The following is a 17,651-nucleotide window of genomic DNA, read 5'->3' on the forward strand; positions in this document are numbered from 1 at the left end:
TTTCTTGATGTTAAAATAATTATTAAGAGAGATAAAGTTCGGGATCTGATTGATGTTAAAAAAAGTTATTAAGAGTGACAAGGCTCAAAAGCGATGTCTGACGCAGACGTCTGAAGCGCATGCACACAAATGCGCGAGTGCGTGAGACTTCGTGCTATTTATACGCATCTTCAGGAGACTGGGCTCGATATATATAGACATCTAACACAAAATTACAGGTTTAAAAATATCTGTTTTGACAAGAATTCACGCAGGTATGACCTATAATCTGTTATATCTGAAGTGATTGTTTGGTTAACTGTTAAGGAAAAAGTATCTGTTGTGTCATTATATTAAACCCTTGCATTATCCTACAGTCTTAAAGTGGTCTGTCTCAATGTCAAAATTAAACAATAAAAGAAAAACATTCAATTCAATTTCAATTCAATTTTATTTATATAGCGCTTTTCACAATTTGGTAATTGTATCAAAGCAGCTTTACATAATAGATGCAGTGAAAAGCACAGAAAATCGACTGATAGCACAACATAATAAACGATAGCACAAGCAGTTAAATTTGCTACGGCTATAAATCAACATTATAAGCAAACGTATTACTAATGTAACGTATAGAAGTTAAGCCCAAAAAGGCTGCCTCCCCGGGTTGAAAAACCCCCTAGGGGAAAAAAAACCCGGACCCGGAAGTAAAAAAAAGTCATAGGAGGAAAAAACCCTTGGGAGTTTACATTGAAACGGAAGGAGATTAAGCGGAGATTAAGCAGAGATTAAGCGGGTTCTGCCGGTGGTCTTTGGTCAGGCATCAGCTGGACATCACGTTGAAGAACAGCTAGTAGATCAGTTGTGTGCCGACTTTCACATGTACCGGAACTGGATCTGTTTGTCTCGTCCTCGGGATCAAGGACGAGACAGGGAGAGAGAAACAAAATCTTATTAGCGTAGGGGCCGTTCACATAGAAAACAAGTGTCACACAGTAATGTGGTTTTAGTCAGCTCGGTTCCGGACAGGCTAACTATTGCTGGTTAAGTGTATTACATATAGTTGATGATTTTAGAAACGGAAACAGAACTCGTTTGACTAAGGCCAGAGGCCCCACTGCCGTCGTTAATACTAACGTACAGTGGCAAACGGTTCTGTATCACATACTATTTTAAGGTCATGGGAAAAGGCCAAAATTGCAAGCCGGCCATATTTGGCAGTTAAGACTCAATCGAAAACCAATTCAAAGTTTCAGCATATTACTAAAGAGTATTATGAGATTTACCATGCTTTGGAGTGTTAACGAAAAAAAGGTTTTAATTTATTCATTAATTTATTTATTTAAAAGGTTGTACAAGCTAGCTATTAGGAAATAAGTACCATTGTTAAAACAACTATTTGAAAGCCTTGTTAAAGAGAAAAGTTTTAAGTCTAGATTTAAAGTTATCTACTGTCTCTGATTTTCGGACGTCGGTTGGTAAATCATTCCATAGCTTAGGGGCTAAGTAGGAAAAGGATCTGCCACCTTTAGACACTTTTGATATTTTAGGGATAATTAAGAGGCCAGAATTTTGTGACCGCAATGCACGTGATGGATTGTATTCTGATAATAATTCTCTAAGATATGAGGGTGCTAGGCCATTTAAGGCTTTGTAGGTGTTTAGTAATATTTTAAATTGTATACGATATTTAACTGGTAGCCAGTGTAAAGACGCCAGAATTGGGCTTATGCGGTCATACTTCTTAGTTCGAGTAAGAACTCTTGCAGAAGCGTTTTGAACTAGCTGAAGCTTGTTGACCTGTTGTCAACTGTATGTTATGATTTCTGATAATGTCTCCTAGAGGTAACATATATAACGAGAACAGGATAGGACCTAAAACTGATCCCTGCGGTACGCCGTATTTAACCAGGGAGTGATGTGACTCCTCCTCATTTACATAAACAAAGTGATAGCGATTGGTTAGATACGATCTGAACCAAGCTAGCGCCTGACCACTGATGCCAACATAGTTTTCTAGCTTATTAAGTAAGATTGTGTGATCTATTGTGTCAAAGGCTGCACTAAGGTCTAATAATATAAGGAGTGATATTTCGCCACGGTCGGATGTTAGGAGAAGGTCATTTGTAACTCTAAGCAGCGCTGTCTCTGTGCTATGGTGGGGCCTGAATCCTGATTGGAACTTTTCATACGCACTATTATTTGCTAGGAATGTGCGTAGCTGGCTTGCCACTACCTTTTCTAATATTTTGGAAAGAAAAGGGAGATTTGAGATTGGTCTAAAGTTATTTAGATCTCCCTGGTCAAGGTTTGGTTTTTTAATGAGCGGTCTAATAACTGCTAGTTTGAAAGCTGTTGGAACGTAGCTTAATTCTAATGATGAGTTAAAGACATTTAGTACTGGGTTAGACACTATAGGGAATACCTCTTTGAGTAATTTTGTGGGAACAGGGTCCAATATACAGGACGATGATTTGGATGACGCTACTAATTTAGATAGCTCTTCTATTGTAGTAGGTTTAAATGACTCAAGATGTTCGTGTGGTAGGCAAGGGTTAAATGTATTACTGGGTAGAGTGGTGGCTGCTTGGGTACCTACAATGTTTTCCCTAATAATCATAATTTTCTTAGTAAAGAAGTTCATGAAGTCGTTACTATTGTGTGGGAGTTTATTAGTGGGATCTGTTTGTTCTTTATTTCTAGTCAGTTTCGCAACTGTGCTAAAGAGGAAGCGAGGGTTATTATGATTTTCTTTAATAAGATTGCTGAGATACGTAGATCTGGCGATTTTTATAGCCTGTCTGTAGTGTTTAACACTCTCTTTCCATGCTGCACGCCATACCTCTAAGTTTGTGCTTCTATAATTTCTTTCCATTTTTCTAGCAGCCTTTTTAAGGGCAGCGGTATGATGGTCGTACCATGGAGCTGGCGTTTTTTCTTTGATTCTCTTTTTTCAAATTGGAGCTACGGCATCCAACGTGTTAGAACAAATACTGTTCAGGTTTTCTATTACAATATATAGATCTTCAGGGTTATCTGCTACATGTTTCATTTGGGACAGGTCTGGAAGAGTGCTAATAAAGTTATCTTTAGTGGTGGAAATTATTGTTCTGGCTAGTCGGTAGCGTATTGTGGATCGAGTGATCATATCTAGAAGTACCGTGTATGAGACAAGGCAATGGTCTGAAACTGCATCGCTCTGAGGTGATATCTCGATTTCATTAATATTGAGCCCGAGTGACAGAATTAAGTCTAATGTGTGCCTATGAGTATGCGTGGGCCCTGTCACGTTTTGTCTAATATTGAGAGAATTTAGAATATCCATAAATGCTAATCCTAATGTATCTGTTGGGTTATCAACATGTATATTAAAGTCACCAACGATAAGAGCTTTATCTACAGTGACTACGAGGTCAGACAGGAAATTTGATATTTCTTTAAGAAAATCTAAATGATGGCCCGGAGGTCTATAGATTGTAGCAAGGACAAAAGAGAGCTGTTTATGGTTACGATCAGTTATTTCCATATTTAATAGCATTATTTCAAATGAATTAAATTTTAGTTCGGATTTATGGTTTACTTTAAAAAAAATTTTGTAAATTGTAGCTACACCACCCCCTCTCCCCTTTAAACGCGGTTCATGTTTATAATAGTAGTCTTGTGGGGTGGATTCGTTTAAACTAATGTAATCGTCTGCTTTAAGCCAGGTTTCTGTTAAAGAGAGTGCATCTAAGTTTTGGTCAGTAATTATTTCATTAACAATGGGTTCTTTATTGGTAAGCGATCTAATGTTAAGAAGGCCGAATTTTAACATTCGAGGTTCATCTATAAACGTATTGTTTTCTAATTTTATGTTAGTAAGATTTGTACGAGACGAGATAAACGGTGCTCTGTATTTGTTTGTTCGAGGAACGCACACAGTTGAAATGTGTTGATACTCTGGTAAGATAGATTCTAAGTTCTGGGATATATGTGATCTTGACATGTCAGAGCAACTAACAGATGGACGGGTAGGCCGATCTATCTGTTTCCTGACCTGGGCCCTGGCTAGTCAGACTGTATTAGAATTTAGAGTATTGGTCAGATTTCTAGAGAGTATAGCATATCCTTCCGATGACGGATGAAGGCCATCTCTCTTTAGCAGGTCAGGTCTCCCCCTGAAGTGTTTCCAATTATCTATAAACCCTACGTTATGCTGAGGGCACCATTTTGACATCCAGTGGTGAAGAGACACTAATCTGCTATAAGTTTCATCACCCCGGTAGGCGGGGAGGGGACCAGAGCAAATTACATTATCTGACATTGTTTTTGCAATTTCACACACCTCTTTAATAGTATCTTTGGTGATCTGACTGGCGGAGTCTGGTGTCATTTGCGCCGGCATGAATAACAATTTTAGAAAACTTACGCTTAGCATTAGCCAGTACTTTACGTTTGGATCTAATGTCTGACGATCTGGCTCCCGGTATACAGTCAACTATGGTGGCTGGTGCCTCAATGTTCACGTTCTTAAGTATCGAGTCTCCAATAACAAGGGCACCTTTAACAGATGTCTCAGCCGGCGTATTGTTTAGAATGTCGAATCTGTTAGAAATTACTAGGGGGGACTTCGATGGGCATCGAATATGACTACGCCGCCTGACAGTCACCCAGTTAGTCGGCCGTGTTAACTCAGTTGCCGGAACCGAGCTATGTGTACTACGCGTTACCGTAGGTGCACCCGAAACAGTGTTTGAAACATTAACATTAGCATTAGCGGTCTTACTGTCCTCAACGAGCGTTCGGATGTGCGCTTCTAGTTCTGCAACCTTCTCCGTCAGCCTTACTACTTCAATACACTTAACACATGTAAACCCCTCTGTGCTGACGGAAGAAGCTAAACTGTACATGTGGCAAGCAGTGCAGGTTACAATGACAAGCGGAGTCTTACCGTTTTCATTTTGGGCGATGGCGTCTCTGTTCTCCTGAACGCGATCCGTGAAGCTGCATCGAGACCGGTGCTCGCTCGCTGGCTGCCTCGGTCGTCTCCGGGTGTCTGGAGCCAGGGTGATGTGAGGCACGCTGTACCGGCTGTTGCGAATGCCGGGCCACAACTCCTCCACAGCTTCCCGCTCTGGTGAGGAAAGGTCTGAAAAGCATACATCGGATGAATCCGCCATTAGACCGAAAAGGAAGGCAGATTTACAGTAAACAAACAGTGAGGAAACGGTAAACAAACTTCAGCCGGCACGTTTGTTAATGCTAGCGGGCTATATGCTAACACTAAGTGTTTACCAGTGATAAATCGATTTAGTTATAAATACTGTTGAATAATCGTCACGCTAAAGTATTCCCAAGATGAACTAGTAAGTTATATTATATAGATAGTAACAAGATAGTAAGAAAATAGGATTTGGATGATGAACTCGACGGAGCTCCGATAACAGTGTTGCGTCTCTCTCTTGCGTCTCTCTCTCTCTTCATATATGTATTGATATTGTTTCTGCTCTGCATTAACAGGTATTTCTGTCATGCTTTGTCAGATTCCAACAATTGTTCCAATTGTTTTGAAGTTTTTTAATAGAGAATGTTAAAATATAAATGACACATTTTTGAACATTTGTTCATCCCAACTCAATTTGCCAGCACAGGTCACAAATGATGCAGCAGCAAACAGAAATGGAGAAAGAACAAGGTCTTCTAAAGGCAAAAACATTTATAAAACTATGGCTGATGGTTCTGTTGAAAATGTAAACGGGCTGTTGTAGACATACATTTGCATATAGCATATATATAATCCAAATCCATGCTGATTAGAGCATTAAAAACTTAAAAAATGTTACATTTAGGTAAATTTAGAACAGATAACAATGTGCGATTAATTTGCGATTAATCGCGAGTTAACTCATGAAATCATGCGATTAATTGCGATTAAATATTTTAATCTATTGACAGCCCTAGTAATAACATATTTTAATATTGAAAATGAGTAGACTCTTTGTTAGCAATGTTGTGTTTAACTTGGTATCGCCCCTGGCCAATCTCTTCCATTAAAAGGGGGTGCAGATATCCAGAGTATCAAACAGAACTTTAATCCAGTATGAAATATTGTGATGTTGATGAGTGTTTTAGTTTTTTGGTCAATAACTCAAAACAGTGTTCAAATAACCAATAATCACAACGGGATATTTGCAGCAGAACTGAATGACCTAGATTTTTTAAGCATGTATATAATGCGTCCTGCTGACCTATGACTTCGTAATACTGCCATCTACTGGTAAAAGCATGTAACGTAGAAAACTTTGTCAGCCGCTCCACAAATATACTTGTTATATTTGTAATTAAACAAAGGGCTCAATCATTCTTTTACAATTTGTCACCATCATTACTCAGTTCGGGTAGTACCACCAATTTGGCGACTGGGCGTGTGTAAGTACGCCCTTTAATGTCCACTTCTGCTGAACGTACATTACCATCATCACTGACAATTATTTTATTTACACGTCCTATAGGTCACAATGCTCTGGGTAGTTGCGGGTCTACAACCATAACTACTTGCCCTGTTGCAAGGTTAGGAGTAGGACTTTGCCATTTGCCACGTGTCTGCAAAGTAGGTAGATATCTCCTTATGAACTGTCTCCAGAAATGATCAGATATCACTTGACTGTGCCGGTAATGCCGGCGTCCCAACAGTTCACTTGGTCCGTATACTGCCTGTGGAAGGGACACGTCCCGCCGCCCCATGAGCAGCAAGTTAGGAGTGATGGGATCAGGGTCAGATACATCTGAAGATGCATATCCAAGAGGTTTCGAGTTCATAATGCCCTCAACTTCGATGAGTACTGTTCTTAATACTTCTTCAGGAAGTATCAAATCCTTAAGAACTACTTGGAGAGAAGCTTTGATGGATTTTATCTCCCGTTCCCATGTCCCACCAAAGTGAGGAGCATGTGGTGGGTTGAACTTGAAAATAATATTTTGCTTTGCTAGTTGTTCTTGCAATGCAGGCTCTAGATCAGCAAATGCCTCATGCAGTTCTCTCTTTCCTCCCCGAAAGTTTGTACCCTGGTCACAAAGGATTTCGTAAGGTTTCCCTCGCCTTGCCACAAATCATCGGAGTGCTAACAAGAAGGAGTCAGTATCCATACTACAAAGAAGGTCCAAATGTACACATCTCGTAGTTAGGCACTTGAAAACGATTCCCCATCGTTTTTCATGTCGTCTCCCAATTTTCACATTGTATGGACCAAAACAGTCCACGCCAGTTGACCAGAAGGGGGTTTTAACAGACGTAGTCGTGCACTAGGCAGATCAGCCATTTTAAGCACAGTAGGCTTGTTGCGCCATTTGACACAGTCTACACAACTGCGTTGGTGTTTCTTGACAGCCTGTCTACCTCTTAGAATCCAGTAGGTCCTTCTTAATTCAGAAAATACCCTATCGGGACCAGCATGAAGAAGGCAATTGTCAAAGTCCTTGATTATTAATTTTGTGACCGGATGGCTGGGTTCAAGTACCATAGGGTGGATTTCATCCTCCTCTAGTATATCCGCTTTACGAAGCCGGCCACCAACTCGGATTACACCAAGGGACTGATCATAAACTGGAGACAGGTGTCTCAGGTGACTGTTGGTAGAGACTAGTTTGTGATTTTGAAGGGCTTTGAGTTCATCAGGAAAACTATCTGCTTGAACTATACGCAAGAGGGCAGTTTCAGCCTTTATGCGTGCTTCTGCAGACATGGATGGTGCAGCTACTCCATAAATGTGCTGGTACATTGCATTAACTAACTCATCCCAAGTTTCATACTTTGTTAGATCAAATTTTGGGTCATCACTAACTGAGAGGTTGCCACAGAAGGTAGTCTTACGTAACACCTCTTTTCCTGCCAAGTTAAGTGAAGGGCAAGTGGGCCACTGATTTGGAGGTTGAAGCAAGAAAGGAGGACCATCTCTCCAACGACAGGGAACAGACAACTCCAACAATGTCCTTCCTCTCGTTACGTCATCTGCTGGATTTTTGTTAGAATCAACGTATCTCCAATTTTCAGCTCCTACAAGATCTTGAATCTCTGAGATTCGGGTGCCTACAAAGACTTTATACTGACAGGACTCTGATTTTATCCAACTCAGTACTATTGTGGAGTCTGACCACATGGTTGTTTGCTTGAGATTAATGTCGAGTTCTGTGTGGAGTACTTTGGCTAGTTGAGCTCCCGTCAATGCAGCACAAAGTTCTAAACGAGGCATAGATAACGGTTTCTTTGGGGCAACTCTGGACCTGGCCATTACAAAAGACACATGAACATGACTCTGCTCATCCTCTAAACAAAGGTATGCTACAGACCCGTATGCCTTTTCTGATGCATCACAAAAGATGTGAAGATCAGCAACAATGGATGGTAAGTCAGCACATATGGGAAAATAACATCTTGGCAGAGATATTTTCTGTAGAGTGGGCAGTTCGTTTTGCCATGTTTGCCATACTGAGAGAAGACCATCCTCAATAGGATTATCACATCCTCTATCCTTTTTCCAAAGAGACTGAATGAGAACTTTGGCACGAGTCGTATATGGAATAAGGAACCCAAGAGGGTCGTATTGGCTTGCCAGTGTTTTGTACACATTTCTCATGGTGGGTTTCATGTCAGGCAGGGTTCGGTGTTTATAACCAATAGTGTCAGAGAGACAATGCCACTTCAGCCCTAATGTAGATTCTTGGGGGTCATCTTTGCCATCCATTAGCCAAAGTTCACACTCAGGTGATCTTGCTTCAGTTGGAAGATGAGCTATAACATCTGGGACGTTGCTCGCCCATTGCCGTATCTCAAAGCCTCCAGTAGCGAGTAAATTCCTGAGCTTACTGATGAATTCTTTGGCTTGGTTTGGATTATGGAACGACTGCAAAAGTCTACATAGAAAGAGTGTAGTATGGACTCCATCACATCCTCGTTGCCAGTTAAATGATCTCGAATGTACCGCTGGAGAGCATAGACAGCACAGCACGGGCTGCAAGTTGTTCCGAAGGGTAAAACTCTCCATTCGTATATGTCTGGACTGCGTTCTCTTTCCATGTTTCTCCACACGAAACGAAGCAGGGGTTGGTCTTCAGGTAGAAGTCTCACCTGATGAAACATAGCTTTAATGTCTCCACTAATAGCTACTGCATGTTCTCTGAATCGTAGGAGTACACCAAGAAATGAAGGCCCAAGAGTAGGTCCTGGTAGCAGGTTGTTATTCAGACATGCTTGCTAATATTGATACGAACAATTAAAAACAACTCTGGCCTTTCCATTGTGATATACCATGTGATGTGGTATATACCACGACTCAGAGGATTGGTTGGCATCATCTGTAGAGATTTTTACAGCGTAACCAGCCTTCTCTAGCTTTTCAATTTCAACATTGTATAGTGTCGCTTGCTTAGGATCACAACTCAGCCTGCGTTCCATAGATCTGAGGAGAGACATCACAGCAGTCGGAGGAGCCTGGAGAGGTACAGCATTCTTGCGGCGGAGAAGAGGTGTAGCCAGTGTTTCCGCTATATACATTCAACCGTGGCGGGCCGCCACGCCTAAAACATCCCGCCACGCCTGCGGTTGTGAATAGAAGGGATACAGCAAACGAAATCTCGCCGGATGAGCACTGTTTTATCATAATCCTTCACCCAAACCCAACTCTAAACACAAAATTCCACAGGATTGTAGGATGTATTTGTATCTCATTTAGCCAGAGCCGCTGTTTTCATCCTAAAAATCCTACCTCCAAATCTAATCCTAAACTTTTCGGCATTTTCTGTATCCCTTCTAGACAAAACCCACGGCGGCAGCTCGCAAAATAAATAAAGTTACCGAAATGTCCGCCCTGCCAGACTGGCTGTCTTAAAAGAAATAAATTCCTTTCTGGATTGCGTGCTGTTCACTCATTTATAAATAAATATCCTAAAATATCATAATTTCCTCCATGGGTTTAGTTTCATGCACAATAGATTTAAATCAACAGATGATGATTAGGCTATGTCTCTGTTTTGAGAAATAATAATAAAATAAATAAGCCTTGTAGTGGAGGACTTTTATTATGCTCTTATTTTCATATTATTATGTTTTATTTTTCATCCTATTTTTCATTTTTTAATAACAATCATAAGCTCACAAATTGTGATTCATATGGAGATCATGTTTTTCTGCTAACGTACAGAATTATGCTCTTTCTGTCTTTTGAGCAAAATACAATGTCCAAGGACTTAAACATCATGTACTGAGAACAAGACATACGTTTTATGATTTCACTAGATTTGTGTTTAACTGTTTATGTTCTTAATCACTGACATTTTTTGAATTAAAATTGAAGCTTATCTTCTAAATGACGTAGAAACTGATGACTACACATGTTTCAGCATCTTACTATAAATGTGTGTTCAACCATGTAATCGGGGCTCTTAGGTTTTTAAACTTCTAGCACCATGGGGGTGAGAGCCTATTCTGCAGAATATATAAAATTCAGACAAAGAAAATTCTGTCGACAGTGTGTCTGTGTGATCCTTGACTTTGACTCTTAGTGAGTATTATTTGATGCGGCTAAAATTCCACGACAGCCAACACGAAATATGTTATAATTATCAGATTAACAAAACGATTTAAAAAAGTATTTGAGTTGCTGTTCTTATTTTGTGACGCGCTGTTAAACCAAACAGCAGAAAACACGTTGTGTTTTTAATGATTTTAAATAAGCACAAGGTTTTCTCTTTATTGTAAGTTTACACAAATAAAAAATACACAATTTACAGTTTCGAATGTTATTTTACTTTTATCTGTATGGCAATAAATTAAAGGTCATTTAAGTTGCAAGGTCATCACGCGTATGCTTTTCACAGGCGCATATACACGGATGCAGCGCGGGGCTGCGAGAAATCGATTTAACATATTACGAGTTTTTTGGACATTAATTTGTAATCACTGTACTCATATTATCAACTTATTAGTTATTCAGAATATAGGCTATAAGCGCAGCGCGCTGCTGACCGCTCAGCTGTCAATCTTCTGTGCTTTAGATCGACCCTCACAAAGTTTCACATTAAATGATAAGATGTTTGTCCAAAAACAAAAGGCTAAACACTGAATACTACTTAAATGGGACTGCAAGACATTCATAGTCGAATCTGTTTGGAAGGAAACTTACATTATTCCTATGGAAGAGAAGGACGTTGGTAATAAAAACTTGAGGCAGATGGTGAGACTCTTTCATCTGTTTTCAGACGAAACAACAGTGTCGGGTAACCGCGGGTGAAACTCCTAATATTTGATGTAACGGGTGTAATAATATTAACGTGTTATATGCGTTGTAGAACCAGGTCGGGACTCAATAGGCGAGAGTAAACTGCGGGTCTAACATCCAAGACCAAAATTCGACTGGATTCCGATAGGTAGCAGTTTTTAAATGGCACCGTGCTTTGTGTTTAAGATCTGTCTGCGAAGAGCATTAAAGGTTTTCTATTTTCTATTGTAGTGTTTTTATCGCGTTTTTATCATGTTATAGGTTTTATTATTTATATTTTTAAAGTTTTAATGGCTACTGAGATGTATATGTGTGCATTTCTGTAATGTATCTGTATTGTTCTTAATGGTAAGTCAATTATTTTTACAGTATGAATCATATTATATGTATAATATTTATTTAATTATGTATGCAAACATTAAATTTTTAAAACAACCAGTAAAGGGAAAAAAAGAAAAAGACAGGCTTTATTTTAAAAGAAATACCCTAATAGAAAACTGTCAAATGTATGAAATATTTAATAAATTGTATTATAAAATACATGATATTATGCCTTTTTAGTATAACCAATTCAAATCTTTAATCTTTCTAAATGTAACGTGATGAAAACGCTATAAAAGCACTACAGTAAAGGGAAACATAGGGGGAACTGAGTTCGACACAACACCGGGTCGGGGTCTTTATGTCAAATAGGCCGGTTGTGGAATAAAATTGCTGCTGATGTCGGATAACTGGTCGGGTGTTCTGTCAATCACAGCGGTGCGGAATATCAAATAGGACTGTGCGTGACTTTGCAACCGCTCTGTAACGCTAAACACGAGCACGAACTTGCGCACTACATTAAAACTACAATGAAAGATCCGTATGAAGCTATAAAACTTGCATATTTTTTTTAAGAAAATACAGTTTAGATCAAACACAGAAAAGCAATATGCTATAAATATAAGAAAAAGTAAATGACAGCATGAAAATGATAAAAAATACATGTTAGTTTACTGTAGCCTATTTTCTAAATTAAAAAAATAATGTACATTTATAATCATCATGGGCGCCCCCTGCCGCCACAGCTGGAAAAAATCCTAGAGGAAACACTGGGTGTAGCATACCGTTCTACTCCATCCACCAAAAATGGTAAGGTTTTCTCTTCCAGAATTTCCAGAGCCATTTGGTCCTGTTTAGAACGAGTCACATCCTTGGTATTCTGAAATGGTAATGTATCAAGCTGCCATAGCTTCTCAATGTGCTGACGCAGAGTTTGAGCAGGGGAAAGAAACGTGGTGTGCAGACAAGAACTTGGACTTATTGGATGGTTTAGGAAGCTGGTAGGACCTTGAACTGTCCATCCCAACATTGTATGGGCAGCAACAGGAGTCGCTGATGGACCCAAACGAATAGGGCTGATAGGAGTTATCAGATGCGGATGATCAGATCCGATAAGAACCAATTCAATTCAATTCAATTTTATTTATATAGCGCTTTTCACAATACTCAATTGTTTCAAAGCAGCTTTACATTAATAGAAGCAGTAAAAGCACAGAAAAACGACAAATAGCATAACATAATACACAATAGCATAAGCAGTCAAATTTGCTGCGGCTATGACGCGACATTATGAGCGAGCATATTACTAATGTAACGTCTAGAAGAAGAAGCTAAATTAAGCCCAAGCAGGCTACCTCCCCGGGGTTGTTTAGCCGAGGAAATAAAAATAAAAGTCCTAGGAGGGAAAAACCCTTGGGAGATATACATGTATATACACACATATTAACGGATAAGGAGCTTAAGCGGAGATTAAGCAGAGATTAAGCAGAGATTAAGCAGAGATTAAGCAGAGATTAAGCGGGTCCTGCCGGTGGTCGTTGGTCAGGCATCAGCTGGGCATCACATTGAAGGACGACCAGTAGATCAGAGGTGTGCCGACTTTCACATCTACCGGAACTGGGTCTGTTTGTCCCATTGTCCTCAGGGTCAATGGGACCCAGGGACGAGACAGGGAGAGAAAAACAAAATCATATTAGCGTAGGGGCCGTTCACATGTAATGCAAGTGTCACACAGTGATGTGGTTTAATCAGCTTAGTTTCAGACAGACTAACTATTGAGGCATAATTGTTTTATCCACAGTTGAGGATTTTGCCAATTGGGGGCCCACTTTGACGGTATATATGGTAACTAAGGGTCACCTTCTGATTTTTAAGAGAAAATGAAACCTGTCGACCCGTTTGACTAAGGCCTGTAACCCCACTGTCGTCGTTAATGCAGGTTCAGTGGCAAACGGGTCTATATTGCATACTATTTACAAGATCACGAAAAACATCACAACCTGACCATACGTGTCAACCCGTTTGACTAAGGCTGGAGGCCCCACTGTCGTCGTTAATGCAGGTTCAGTGGCAAACGGGTCTGTATGGAATACTATTCACAAGACACAAGAAAGCGCCAAAATCGCAACCCGACCATACGTGCCAACCCGTTTGACTAAGGCCGGAAGCCCCACTGTCGTCGTTAATGCAGGTTCAGTGGCAAACGGGTCTGTATGGCATACTATTCGCAATAGAAAAAAAGCGCCAAAATCACAACCCAACCATACGTGCCAACCCGTTTGACTAAGGCCAAAAGCCCCACTGTCGTCGTTAATGCAGGTTCAGTGGCAAACGGGTCTGTCTGTATGGCATACTATTTGCAATACAAAGAAAGCGCCAAAATCACAACCCAACCATACGTGCCAACCCGTTTGACTAAGGCTGGAGGCCCCACTGTCGTCGTTAATGCAGGTTCAGTGGCAAACGGGTTTGTATGGCATACTATTCACAAGAACACAAAAGTTCCAAAATCGCAATCCGACTATAGGTTAAGATAAGGTTTTTATTTATTTATTTGGTTGGTCTGTGTTATGACCGCGAGTGCTTTGTTCCGTACAGATAACTATTTCGAGTTAAGTACTTTTACTAGACAAATTATGCGAATGCTTTGTTGAAGAGAAAAGTTTTAAGTCTAGATTTAAAATTATCGACTGTGTCTGATTCTCGGACATCGGTTGGTAAATCATTCCAGAGCTTAGGGGCTAAGTAGGAAAATGACCTTCCACTTTTAGACACTTTTGATAGTCTAGGGATAATCAAAAGACCAGAATTTTGCGACCGTAAAATTCTGGTCTTTTGATTATCCCTAGACTATCAAAAGTGTCCATACCCTTATGCAACAAAAATATATTTCTCAATATATTACATGACAATATATTTAATGTGTCTCCATATATTGTGAAATTTACATAGTAATATATATCATGATATATTATATAAGATTACAGTTATATACAGTTAAAAATACAATATAAACAAAATGCACAGACAAAAATAGATAAATAAATAATAAACAAACTTTCAAGGAGCTTTGGCAACATGGAAAAGCAAAAAAATTAATTTCCAAAAGAACAGGCCTTTATCCTGATTAGGAGTCCATCTTGGCTCTTCACTGATTTAAATGACTTAATATATACCCATGCTTTTGCACTTCACCTGGTGTCTTAGCTTGCATATTCTACTGTTGATGGATTTTCTAACATCAGCTTTGGCCGTGGAAACTGGTTTAAAACAGCATCTGTGGAACAAAACAACAATGATTACTCTCTCCCTTCTCACCCTTCCCCTCTGGTTCACAAAAATCTCTCCTGGAAGAGATGCAATCAAAACTGGAAAGCACCACCTCTGAAAACTATGTACCTTGTAAAGCTTGAAGTTTTTCCTGGGTTGAGAGCATGCCAACGATCAGTCTCCTTCCTGAGTTTTACTGGTGGTTAGCAAACAACTTTTAGGTGCAGTACCGCCACCTACTGATTAGGAGTATGAGTTAGGACTATAGGTCAGGACCTATCAGCCTCCTTGTTGCTAGTGTCTCTTACGTGTCCTGTCCTCTCCTCGCACCTGAATCTCAGCTTCCTACTCAAGGGATTATGCTCCATCGCCTTTGGCACGCATTGTGTTTGAAGCAGTCGGTGCTGAGTAGAGTACTGACAAACGTAGAAAATGAAAGGAAGGTCTCTGCGGTTTCAATAAAACAGTTATTTGTGTAATGCAGATTTTTGTCTTCAATATTTTCTTTAGGCTATATCCCATGCACATGCATGCATATGGTGCAGTTGTTTATTTGGAAAGTATAAATTGTTAAATCATACATACATACATACATACATACATACATACATACATACATAGCACATGCATATATTCATGGGCATTGCTAGATATAAAGCTCTACTGGGGCACAGGCCCCCCATTTTTTGCTGACTTTTTTTTGAAAGCCTGCTGTGTGCAAGAAGTGTGCAACACTTCTATACAATGTCCTTTGCTTAACCCACTATTCTACAGTTCAACAATTACTGCAAAATCTACATCTTCATTATACCTAACATTTTTACACAATTCTTGAAACTATGCCTCATATTCTCAAAACAGTAAAGACAATTCCATAAAGTTTCACACAATACTCCAAACAGGTCAAAATGAAGCTCTACACTCAAAACCATTCACTCTTACTGAAATACCAAACTTTTCCCTCAGACAACACACACAAGCTTTTAAAAACACACACACTACAACATAGCATTACACACTGGTGCAATCAATTCAAAACAATATATCCAAAACTGGTAAGTTGCTTGTGGTTCTCCCCCTCAAAAACCTTTTCACATGACCAAAAAGACACAATCAATGTATGCATTTGCTAATAAAAAATTTTATTCATTAATGTGCTATACACAGCACAACTGTAATGTTTTTTATTATTTCGCCTCAAAATCCCATCTTAGTTCTGGGTCAGGCCAGAGAATCTCATCCACATCACAGACTATATTGGTCCTAGCCAAACATCAAGGGTAAAATCCTCTTGCCTGATCCACCCCTTGCATTCATCTACTGATATGTTGATCTGTATGGAAGGCAATTTGATGCATTTCTTTATTCCAGTAGCATAGTCCAACAGTGTATGCACACTAAAGTAACTGTATAGAGCAGTCTTACTGTAAGTACATCTATCTGTTTTCTTCCCTGAAGGCTCTGAAGATGGAGGCAACAGTGAAGCGACTCAAATTAGGCTTTACACGTTTCTCCGCCTCCCTCATAGTCATGGACCAGGACATGGTCAACTAAAGTGGCTTGAATTTCATCTGAGACTGCTTGTCACCTTGCCCTTCATCTCCCTCCTTCTCTTTCACCACGTCCTCCTCCTCTTCCTCCTCCTTCACCATGTCCTCTTCCTCCTTCACCATGTCCTCCTCCTTTCCCTCCTCCTCTCCCTCATCCTATTCCTCTGCCTCCTCCTCCTCGACCTATTTCTTCATCATGTCCCCTCCCTCCTTCTTTGCCATGTCATCTTCCTCCTCCTTCACCACGTCCTCCTTCTTTCCCTACTCTTCTGCCTCCTCCTCCTCGACCTATTTCTTCATCATGTCCTCTCCCTCCTCCTTCACCATGTCCTCTTTCTCCTCCTTCACCACGTCCTTTCCATCCTCCTCTTTCTCCTCCTCAACCTATTCCTTCATTTCTCTGTGGATCTATTGTTCCAAAGCTCAGTGAACAGATTCAGGCCCTTTATCTATCTATTGAAGGATCTGATTGATGTGTGTTCAATTTGGACTTTTAGTGTTTTCACCTTGGTAATTGTTTGCTAATTGAGCCTAAGCTGTGCTGACTTGAGTGAACAGTATTGAATGCTAGTGCTTTCCATATGACCAGATGATGTAAGCACTGAGAAATGTAAGGATTTGTGTGTAGAGTTTTAAAGTAACAGTTCACCAAACCTGACTCATGTGTTATCCCAGGTTATTTAATATTCCATAGTGTATTTAAAGTGCTTTATTTTCACATACGAATTTTGTATTTAATATACTAAAAATTCATCCTTAGTACTTCTTAAGATGTTCTTAAGATCATCTAAGTGTACTTCACTGAACAATAGGAAATATTTAGACACTAATGAACTAAATATGAACTAAAATGTGCTAAAAATGTATTTAAAAAATTTATTTAGGTACCATTGTAGTAAACTTGAACCCATCTTTGTATAAAAGTTGTGTTCAAGTTTAATACAAGTGTATGTTTAAAGTGCATTTTAGTTCATATTCATGATGCCTCAAAATAGCACAGTGAATAATCTTAAGAACATCTTACAGCTGTCTCAGCAACAATGCAATTCTACAGACAAGTCTGTTTTCATAAGCTAAGTCACTCGCGTGGCGGTTGTGTGCAGATGAACGCAAAGACGTGCGTGGTCATGGATACGTTTGTGCACGAGTCAATGCGACTGCTTCGTCGCTTTTGCAAGCGTAAATTGGGTAATTACATTGCATATACATCCGTTTTTGCCGCGATTATCTTTGTATAGGAATACACTAGTTAACTGCTCAAATTTAAACTTGAGATTTACAC

General features: G+C 39.7%; 1 long non-coding RNA gene across 1 annotated transcript; it reads right to left on the reverse strand.

The window, feature by feature from the left end:
* Window positions 1–731: 731 nt before the first annotated feature.
* Window positions 732–16,846, reverse strand: LOC129427881 (uncharacterized). Its single transcript, XR_012373094.1, has 3 exons — window positions 14,949–16,846; window positions 14,745–14,826; window positions 732–5,104 (listed from the first exon to the last, which is right to left on the reverse strand). It is a non-coding gene; the product is annotated as an uncharacterized lncRNA (long non-coding RNA).
* Between the last annotated feature and the right edge of the window lie 805 nt (window positions 16,847–17,651).

This window comes from Misgurnus anguillicaudatus, chromosome 14 (assembly GCF_027580225.2).
Source record: "Misgurnus anguillicaudatus chromosome 14, ASM2758022v2, whole genome shotgun sequence".
Lineage (NCBI taxonomy): Eukaryota > Metazoa > Chordata > Actinopteri > Cypriniformes > Cobitidae > Misgurnus > Misgurnus anguillicaudatus.